Consider the following 8,068-nt stretch of genomic DNA (forward strand, 5'->3'; position numbering starts at 1 on the left):
TGTCTTCCTACTAGCTTGTAGCTTCACCTGGTGTGAGTTTGTTACTCTTTCCTCCATAAAGCCCACTGATCAGAACTACGTGGGGAGTTTGTTAAAAAGCACAGATTCCAAAGGAATGAAGACCTGATACACGATACAACATGGATGTATCTTAAAATCATCACTCGAACTGCAAGAAGCCATACACAACAAGCCACCTATTATGTGATTCCATTTCTATGAACTGTCCAGAATAGGCGGCTCCTTAGTGACAGGAAGTAGATTAGTGGTTGCCAGGGGAAAGGGATTGTGGAATGGGGGAGTGACTGCAAATGGAGATTGGGCTTCTTTTGTAATAATGAGTGTTTTGGAATTAGATAATGATGATGGATGTACAACCTTGGCAATTAAAAAAATCACTGTCTGGAGTCATATCTCAATAATAAGAATTTTTTAAAGCATGGATTCCCAAGTCCCACCCTGCAGAGATTTAGAGGTGAATCTAAATGGGGCCTGGATTCTGAAGCACACTGAATTTTGAGAAACGTTACCTAGAAATAACAGTATTGCATTTAGTACAAGGCCCTTCACATTTGTTTTCCCCCAGCATTGTCAGAGCAGCATTGAAGGTAGGTCATTTGACCCTGTTTCTCAGTTTCTCAAGCTTGTCTATCTTCCTGTGTCTACATAGACACTCTCTTCCCAAAATGCACAAAAGCACACTTAAACCAGGGGCTAAGGAAGACACTATTTACAAAGTGCTTTTTTGTTCTGCTATTTTACTTTATTGCAACATTTGCATGCAGTACTATTGTCCCCATTTTACTGATGAGAAAATGGGATCAGAGAGCTTCAATCATTCTGCAAAGGTCACACAGTGGGTTAAATACTGAGTTTGAGGAGTCAAGTGTGTTGGTATCCATGGCCCAGTCTTTGTCATCACATTCCACTACTGTGATTTCCTCCCGCCCTGCTCCTGCCTGTCCCGGGAGGTCGTCTTCACTGCCTTCCTTCCACCCACTTCACTCTGGTCCTGGTGGTGGCAGCCTGCTTGCTGTGTGTCCTTCAGCAAGCTACTTAGGCTCTCTGGGCCTCAATCTCCTTGTGTGTAAAATAGTTGATTTGAATTCAGAGTTTCTGACAGAGATTCTCCAGATTGTTATGTTGTTGTTTGGTGCCAAGTTGATTGTGATCCATAGCCACCCTGTATAGGGTTTCCAAGGAGCAGCTGGTGAGTTGGAACTGCCCACCTTGCTGTAGTTCAAACGGCTTTGCAGTCTGACACATTAACCCACAGCCCCTCACCAGGACTCCAGACTCATTTGGGTACTGGAAAGTGGAAAGTGAACTCTTGTGCTTAAAAACAATTTTTTCCCCTGAAGATAAAATGTACATTTATATAAGATGAGATAGCTGAGCTAACCAAAACAACAACAACAAAAATAGGTCTCTCGTTTGTGGCTAGAGTAACATTCACTTCATGGCTTCTCCCAGTTGTCTCAGCTGATTGTTCTTGATGTCTTCGGTGGTGGTGTACCCTCAAGTCAGTCCCGACTCATATAGACCCTGTATAGGTTTCCAAGACTATAAATCTTCACTGGAGCAGAAAGTTTCATCTTTCTCCCGCAGAGCGTTTGGTAGATTCAAACTGCTGACCTTGTGGTTGTTGTTGTTGTTATGTGCCTTTTGAGTCGGGTCCGACCCTTAGCGACCCTGTACAGGGTTTCCGAGGGTGTAAATCTTTACGGGAGTAGAAAGCCTCATCTTTCTCCCGCGGAGCGGCTGGTAGTTTCGAACCGCTGACCTTAAGGTTCACAGCCCGATTCGTAACCACTACACTACCAGAGCTCCTTTTGACCTTGTGGTTAGTAGCCTATAAATAACTTGTAACCTGCTACCCTACTAGGGCTTCTTCTTTTGTGCTGTAGAAGTCAGTTTGGACTCTCTTAACAACCCTGGGTAGGGTTTCCAAGGAGTGGCTGGTGTGTTTGAACCTCCAACCTTATGGTTAGCAGTTCAGTACTTATCCTACAGCACCACACCAGGACTCCTTAGTGAATAAAAATGTGAAAACACAAAGGATTAGTATGTGTATTTTGGGAAGGGCCTTCCAAAACAGAACCAGTGGCACTGCTGATGTGTAAGCTCCCTTCCCGTTCTAGCACATTTAAAGGCAAAGTTATTGGCAGGACTTGGCCTGGTTATAAAACCCCTCAAATACACACCTCCCAGGGTCTGGCTCTTATTTGCGAGGCTGGCTTATACTATTAACAAAATCAGCAGAGGTAGCGACTTTCCAATCCCTTCTGCTGTCCTGACAAACTCACTGCTCCAGGCCTCCCTCTGTCTTATTTCTCACCACTTAAGCAGTGAAGGAGTTCCCTGCCATAGTTTGCCTCTTCCCACTGGTAATTATTTTCCTATCACACACACCCCCCCCTTTTAAATATTATTTGATATTCTTAGGGCACCGTGACATGGTCTCTCTAGCAAATCAGACTTCAGCTTGACTGGGAAGCCATCCCCTGCTGCAACAGGGGCTGAAAATGCTGAGTGGACACAGTGGGCAGAGTCACCAGTGAGTCAGAGCCGCTAGCTTGAAGACAGAACAGAGTGGTGCTGCTCACCTGAGTTGACTGACAATCCTGTAAACCTGTGTGGCCCTTCAGTTCTACCTTTTTTCACTTCAGCCCCTGCAAACCATGGTGCTTCCTCACCTTAGAGTTCATGGTATCTGACTTGTTTCCTGTTGTCTCTGGAGTGACCACTCCTCCCCCAGGCCCAGGCTTCTGTTCTGGACTAGTCTTCCTGCTGAGCTGAGAACCAGGAATAATGCCAGCTGCTCACTGCTGGGGTGGTACATACTCTTACATCTGGTGTCCAATCTAACTCTGTCTGGCAGCCCTCACACACAACCTATTTTGCCAGTCCACTGTCATGTTCTAGATCTGGTGCTCACTGGATTTCCCTAGAATATGGGGTTCCTGAGGGTTGTTGTGTTATTTGTTAAACTGCCTGGTGGGAGGAAAGTAGTAAAGAGCTTACCATGGAGCCATATGGCCTCTGACAGACCACAACATGTCCCTCTTCCTTGGATCACTGTCTTTTCCTCCCCAAATTTCTCCAGTCTGAACTCTGTATTTCCCAAGGGATTCTTTTTTTTTTTTTAAAGCTTTTATTGTGCATTGAGTGATAGTTTACATGGGAGAATACCATTCAACAGTATTTGCTTCTATTCCCTCTGATTTTTATTAAGGAGGAGGATTATGCAATCTTTTATTTCATTGTTGTTGAAACTGTACACAGCAAACCAAACCAAAAACCCAACGCCATCAAGTTGATTCCAATTCAGAACAATCCTATAAGACAGAGTAGAACTTCCCCAGAGGGTTCCTGAGGCTAGACAGCTTTATGGGTACAGACTGCCTTATTTTTTTTCTCAGGAACACCTGGTAGGTTCAAACTGCTAATCTTGCAGTTAGCAGCCCAGTTCTTAACTCATGGTGCCACTTAGGCTCTTTAGTGTCATTTTTTTTAAGCTTTTATTGCTCATTGAGCGATAGTTTACATGGGAGAACATTAGTTTTGCACTCATCCTATCGTATTTTATATCATTGCAATGATTACAGACCTCTACATGTATCACCATTCAATAGTATTTGCTTCTATTCCCTCTGAATTTTTTTTTTTTTTTTTGCTGTATACAAAAACACTCATGAATAGATAATCATTTGAACAACCCAAGGGCATATTCTGCAATTCTGTTTCCTGGCCTCCAGCACACAGCCTTTCTCTTGAATGAGTCTAGAATCCTCAGCTGCGCTATGCCTTGATGTCATTATTTTGCCTCCATCTCTGGTGTCGCTGGATAGGGTCGCATATTCCACTCATGCTCTTCCCCTTTGATGGTCATAGCGTCCTCTGTTCCTGGAATGTAAGATTAACTACTTCCCCCTTTTTGTTAAGAAACTTCTACCTTTACAGTTATGACCATTGCAGTTAGTCGTGATAACAGTTATTCACTGTTGAATCATAAGAATCTTATTCCCATCTCCTTTTACCAGACCAATGTAGATAAGATGAAAACTATTCAGGGGGGATTCTACCTTCCCCCACACTCTAAAACTAAACGCTCTCTTGAAAACTTGTAAGCTAACCATTTCGTGCCTTTATAGCCCCCTCATTTTAGGTAGCCAATGTCTAAGTTGCCCATCCCTATCAACCCTGTGTACAGAGGGGATATGTTTGTTCCCTAAAGTGAAGACTCCTTCCCTCTTAAGTATTTTGAGCTACTACATCCATAAATAAGGAGCTCTGGTAGAGTAGTGGTTATGAATCGGGCTGGAAACCACAAGGTCAGCTGTTCCGCGGGAGAAAGATGAGGCTTTCTGCTCCCATAAAGATTTACAGCCTTGGAAACCCTGTGCAGGGTCACTATGAGTTGGAACTGACTCCACGGTACATAACAACACATCCATAGGTATAGGTCAGGTTCAACGAATTGTAGCAATTTATACTTGTTTCCCTTAGCATTCCTCTATTTGAGTTCTGATCATCAAGCCATTGAAACTAAGCCCAATGGATACTATCTGCAAGTTTGGGTGTTCTTGTGCATCTCCCCTCACTTCATACCAGCTGGACACTTCATTCTCTGTTCTAGCCCTGTGTGGCTAGGTCATTGTCCATGGGCTTAGGAGTCCTCAGATGTCACCATATTTCGGACCAACTACCCCTTCCTCTTCCGCACTCTCATCTCCAGGTGATGGTAGTCTATGGAACATGGTCAAACTCAGCCCATGTCTTCATTGCTGCATTTTCCCTTCTTCCATTCACAAGTAGACCAACGTGGTCGCTAGTAAGCTTACATGCCTGCTCGTGTAGTCCCTTTGAGTTTCAATCATGGAGGGAGGTTTATCCTGAAGGGACTTGATTACTTGCCTTGATGGCTCCCTAGCAAACAACTTGCTTGTTCTTGTAGTAGCCAATAAAACTGCAATTTTTGTTTTCGATTTTCCCTGCTGGTCTTTCTTTCAAGAAGTATCTTCTGTTCCTCTAGTCACTCCAGGCTGGTCTGCATGTCCTTTCAAGTGGGAAGATTATGGATGGGTCTTATACACTATAAGGGCTCCACAAGAAGCATATTTCACTGGAGAAGTTCTAGAACCCCTTTTAGGTATTCCAATCAGGCTGAAGACAGACTTACAAGTTTTCTGTAATCACGTTTCCCGATATTCCTTTCTATCCCACTCAAGTGTCTATTTTGCAATAGTAGGCAAGGGAAACCAACATTCATACGACAGGCCAAGCATCTTAATATTATTTCCCCTCTTTCACCTATTCAGACTAGGCCTCAATCCCTGTATCACAGAGCCCTGTTTTTCCATGGTCGAGCATACATCACTATTAATCTCTGTCTCATTTAATCCATGCAAACCTGCCTAAGTGTTCCCCTATCTACCTTATTCTTCTATCTCCTTCCCCCTTCTTGTGTATTGTCCTCCCCAACACCTGAACTATGATGTGTCTATCCCCTAACTTGTGCTCTACCATCCCCTCACTTCCACCCCTGGTAGCCAAGAAATAAATTTTTCTTCTTTCTTTTAGTATGGGTATCTTTTCTTAAGCTTCATATTTTTAATGTTTCTATGTTTTTCTTGGATTTTCATTTTCTTGGTATGTTGTGAAGTATTAATTTTCTTTGCGGTTACCCTATATTCAGTTAACTTTTCCCTCCATTTAAAACAGTCTATTTTAACATGCAATCTACCTGACCTCCTCATCACCTGGCTCCCTATTCCTATATTTTTACCTTCTTTCACATTGTAATTGTTTTGATCATAGACTGACCTCCCAGATCCTCTGAATTCCCTTTCGTAGTTCTGTTCTGTTCTGGACTCTTCCATCTGTCATTGAGTTTCAGGTGGTGTTACCACGTATGTCAATCTCTGGTTGTTGTCTGTTCTTGTTGGTTCTCAGTCCAAAGAACTTCCTTTAGGATGTGTGTGTGTGTGATAGTTTACGTGGGGGAACATTAGTTTTGCATTCATTCTATCATACATTGTTTCATTGCCATAGTTACCATCTCTATGCATCATCACCCAACCAAAGGGTATACCCTGAAAGGCCCCCCCCCCCACACACACGGTCCTCAGCACACAGCCCCTATCCCTCTCTGGATCTCAAGTCCTCAGCCACTCCATCTCTTCACATCATCCTTTCTGTCTCCATCTCAGGTCTCACTGCTTCTCTGGCTGGGGTCCCGCTCTCCGCTCTTCTCCAGTGACGGTCCCAGGGCCCTTCACTCCTAGACTGAAAGGTTAATCACTTCCCACCTTGCTATAAAATAGCCACCTTTACATTTCCAGTCCTCACAATCGGTCCTGATAAGTTGTTCACTCTTGCATCACAAGAGACCTATCTGCATTTCTTTTCATCAGCCTTTCCTAGACAGGTTGGATACTACTCACTGGAGACTCTACTATCCTCTCCGCCCTGTCGGTCTAGGTTCCCTCTTGAAAGCTTGTAAGCCAGTCACTTCTTACCTTTGTATCCCTCCCCCCCATTTTGGGTAGCCAATGTTCAAGTTGCCCATCCCTATCTACTCTTTGTGCGGAGGGGGTGGGAATAATTCTTGGAGCAGGGATTTGTTTCCTCTTTTGAGCTTCTGCATTTATAGGTCAGGTTTATCAAGTTGTGTCAGATGATTTTTTTTTTTTTTTTCTCTCTTTCTTCTTCGGGTTAAACTCTGTTCATCCAATCATTGAAGCCAGGTCAAGTGGGTATCATCTGCAAGTGTGGGTGTTCTTGCGTCTTCCACCCTCTTCTTATCAGCTGGTTGCTTTGCTCTCCACTCTAGTCCTCTGTGGCTGTGTCACTGAGTCTGAGCCCATGGGTCCCCAGGTCTAGCCTCGCTGCTGGCCAACCAGGTCTCCACCCGGGTTCACAGTAGTTTGCGGAATGATGCAGGGCTTAGCTCGCCATTTCATTGATGTTCTTCTGTCACTTCTCCTTATGGGTGATGTGCGTGATCGCCAATCAGGGCATGTATTTCCATTGCGTCTTGGTCTTGGAAGAGGATTTGCACTGAGAAGACCCAACCACTTGCCTTGATGTCTCCTAGGCAGGCAACTTGCTTGTTCTTGTGGTAACAGTCGGACTGTCCTTATTGTTTTGTATTTTTCCTGTAGGTCTTTCTTTCAAGATGTATCTTCTGGTTTTCTGGCTATTCCAGGCTGGTCTGCTTGTCCTTTTAAGAGGAAAGTTTTCCGTCTCTGAAGGTCTGGATGTGGTTCAGGCTTCCATCTATAGTCTTATGCAATACAGAGGCTCCTCAGGAAACCTCCTTCACTGGACACATTGTAGCCCCATTTTGGATATTCCGATCAGTTTTAGGCAGAAGACAGACTTACAAGCTTTCTATGGTGATATTTCTGGCTATTCCTTTCTCTACCCTCCTGTGTCTGTTTTATGATATAATACATGGAAAACCAAGGTTCAAAAGTCAGCCAAAAGAGAAGGACTTCCGGCGCTTCCCTGACCAGGCAGCTCAGGTAGGGCAGTCTCGGGGAAAAGGGGCAGAATCGCACAGAGGAAACCTCTGTCTATCAGACAGACAGCCTTTGAACAAACATAAGATCTTATATTTCAACATTCTGAACTCGTTTTCTTGAAAGATCAAATTGCTGAGGAATTACAGGCATTTTGAGCTTTTGCCTGCCTGCACGCGGCTCCCACTTCCACACCAGCGCAGGCAAGTGCCTCTGCCCCCTGCAGACCTTGGAATGCAGGGCTACAGCAACGCCAATTAGAAGGCTGCATTTCCAGAAAAAAGGAAGCATAAACTAACAAGGCCAAACAAATAAGAGATATCAGCGCAGATATCGGGAAATTCGGGGTACCCACGGTAGAGAGAGACTGAGAGAGACATCTTTTATGTCATCAAATACAGACACTACATCCCTGCAGCCATTATCCCCAGCCCTCTACTGCCCCGGCCTAGACCAGCCTTCTGCCAAGCCGCCGAGGCTCAGGAACGCCCAAAGCACAGGCCCGCCCACTGAGGCCAAGGAACTCCCAAGGTCCAGACAAT

Source organism: Chrysochloris asiatica, unplaced genomic scaffold, assembly GCF_000296735.1.
Source record: "Chrysochloris asiatica unplaced genomic scaffold, ChrAsi1.0 scaffold00337, whole genome shotgun sequence".
NCBI classification, from domain to species: Eukaryota; Metazoa; Chordata; class Mammalia; order Afrosoricida; family Chrysochloridae; genus Chrysochloris; species Chrysochloris asiatica.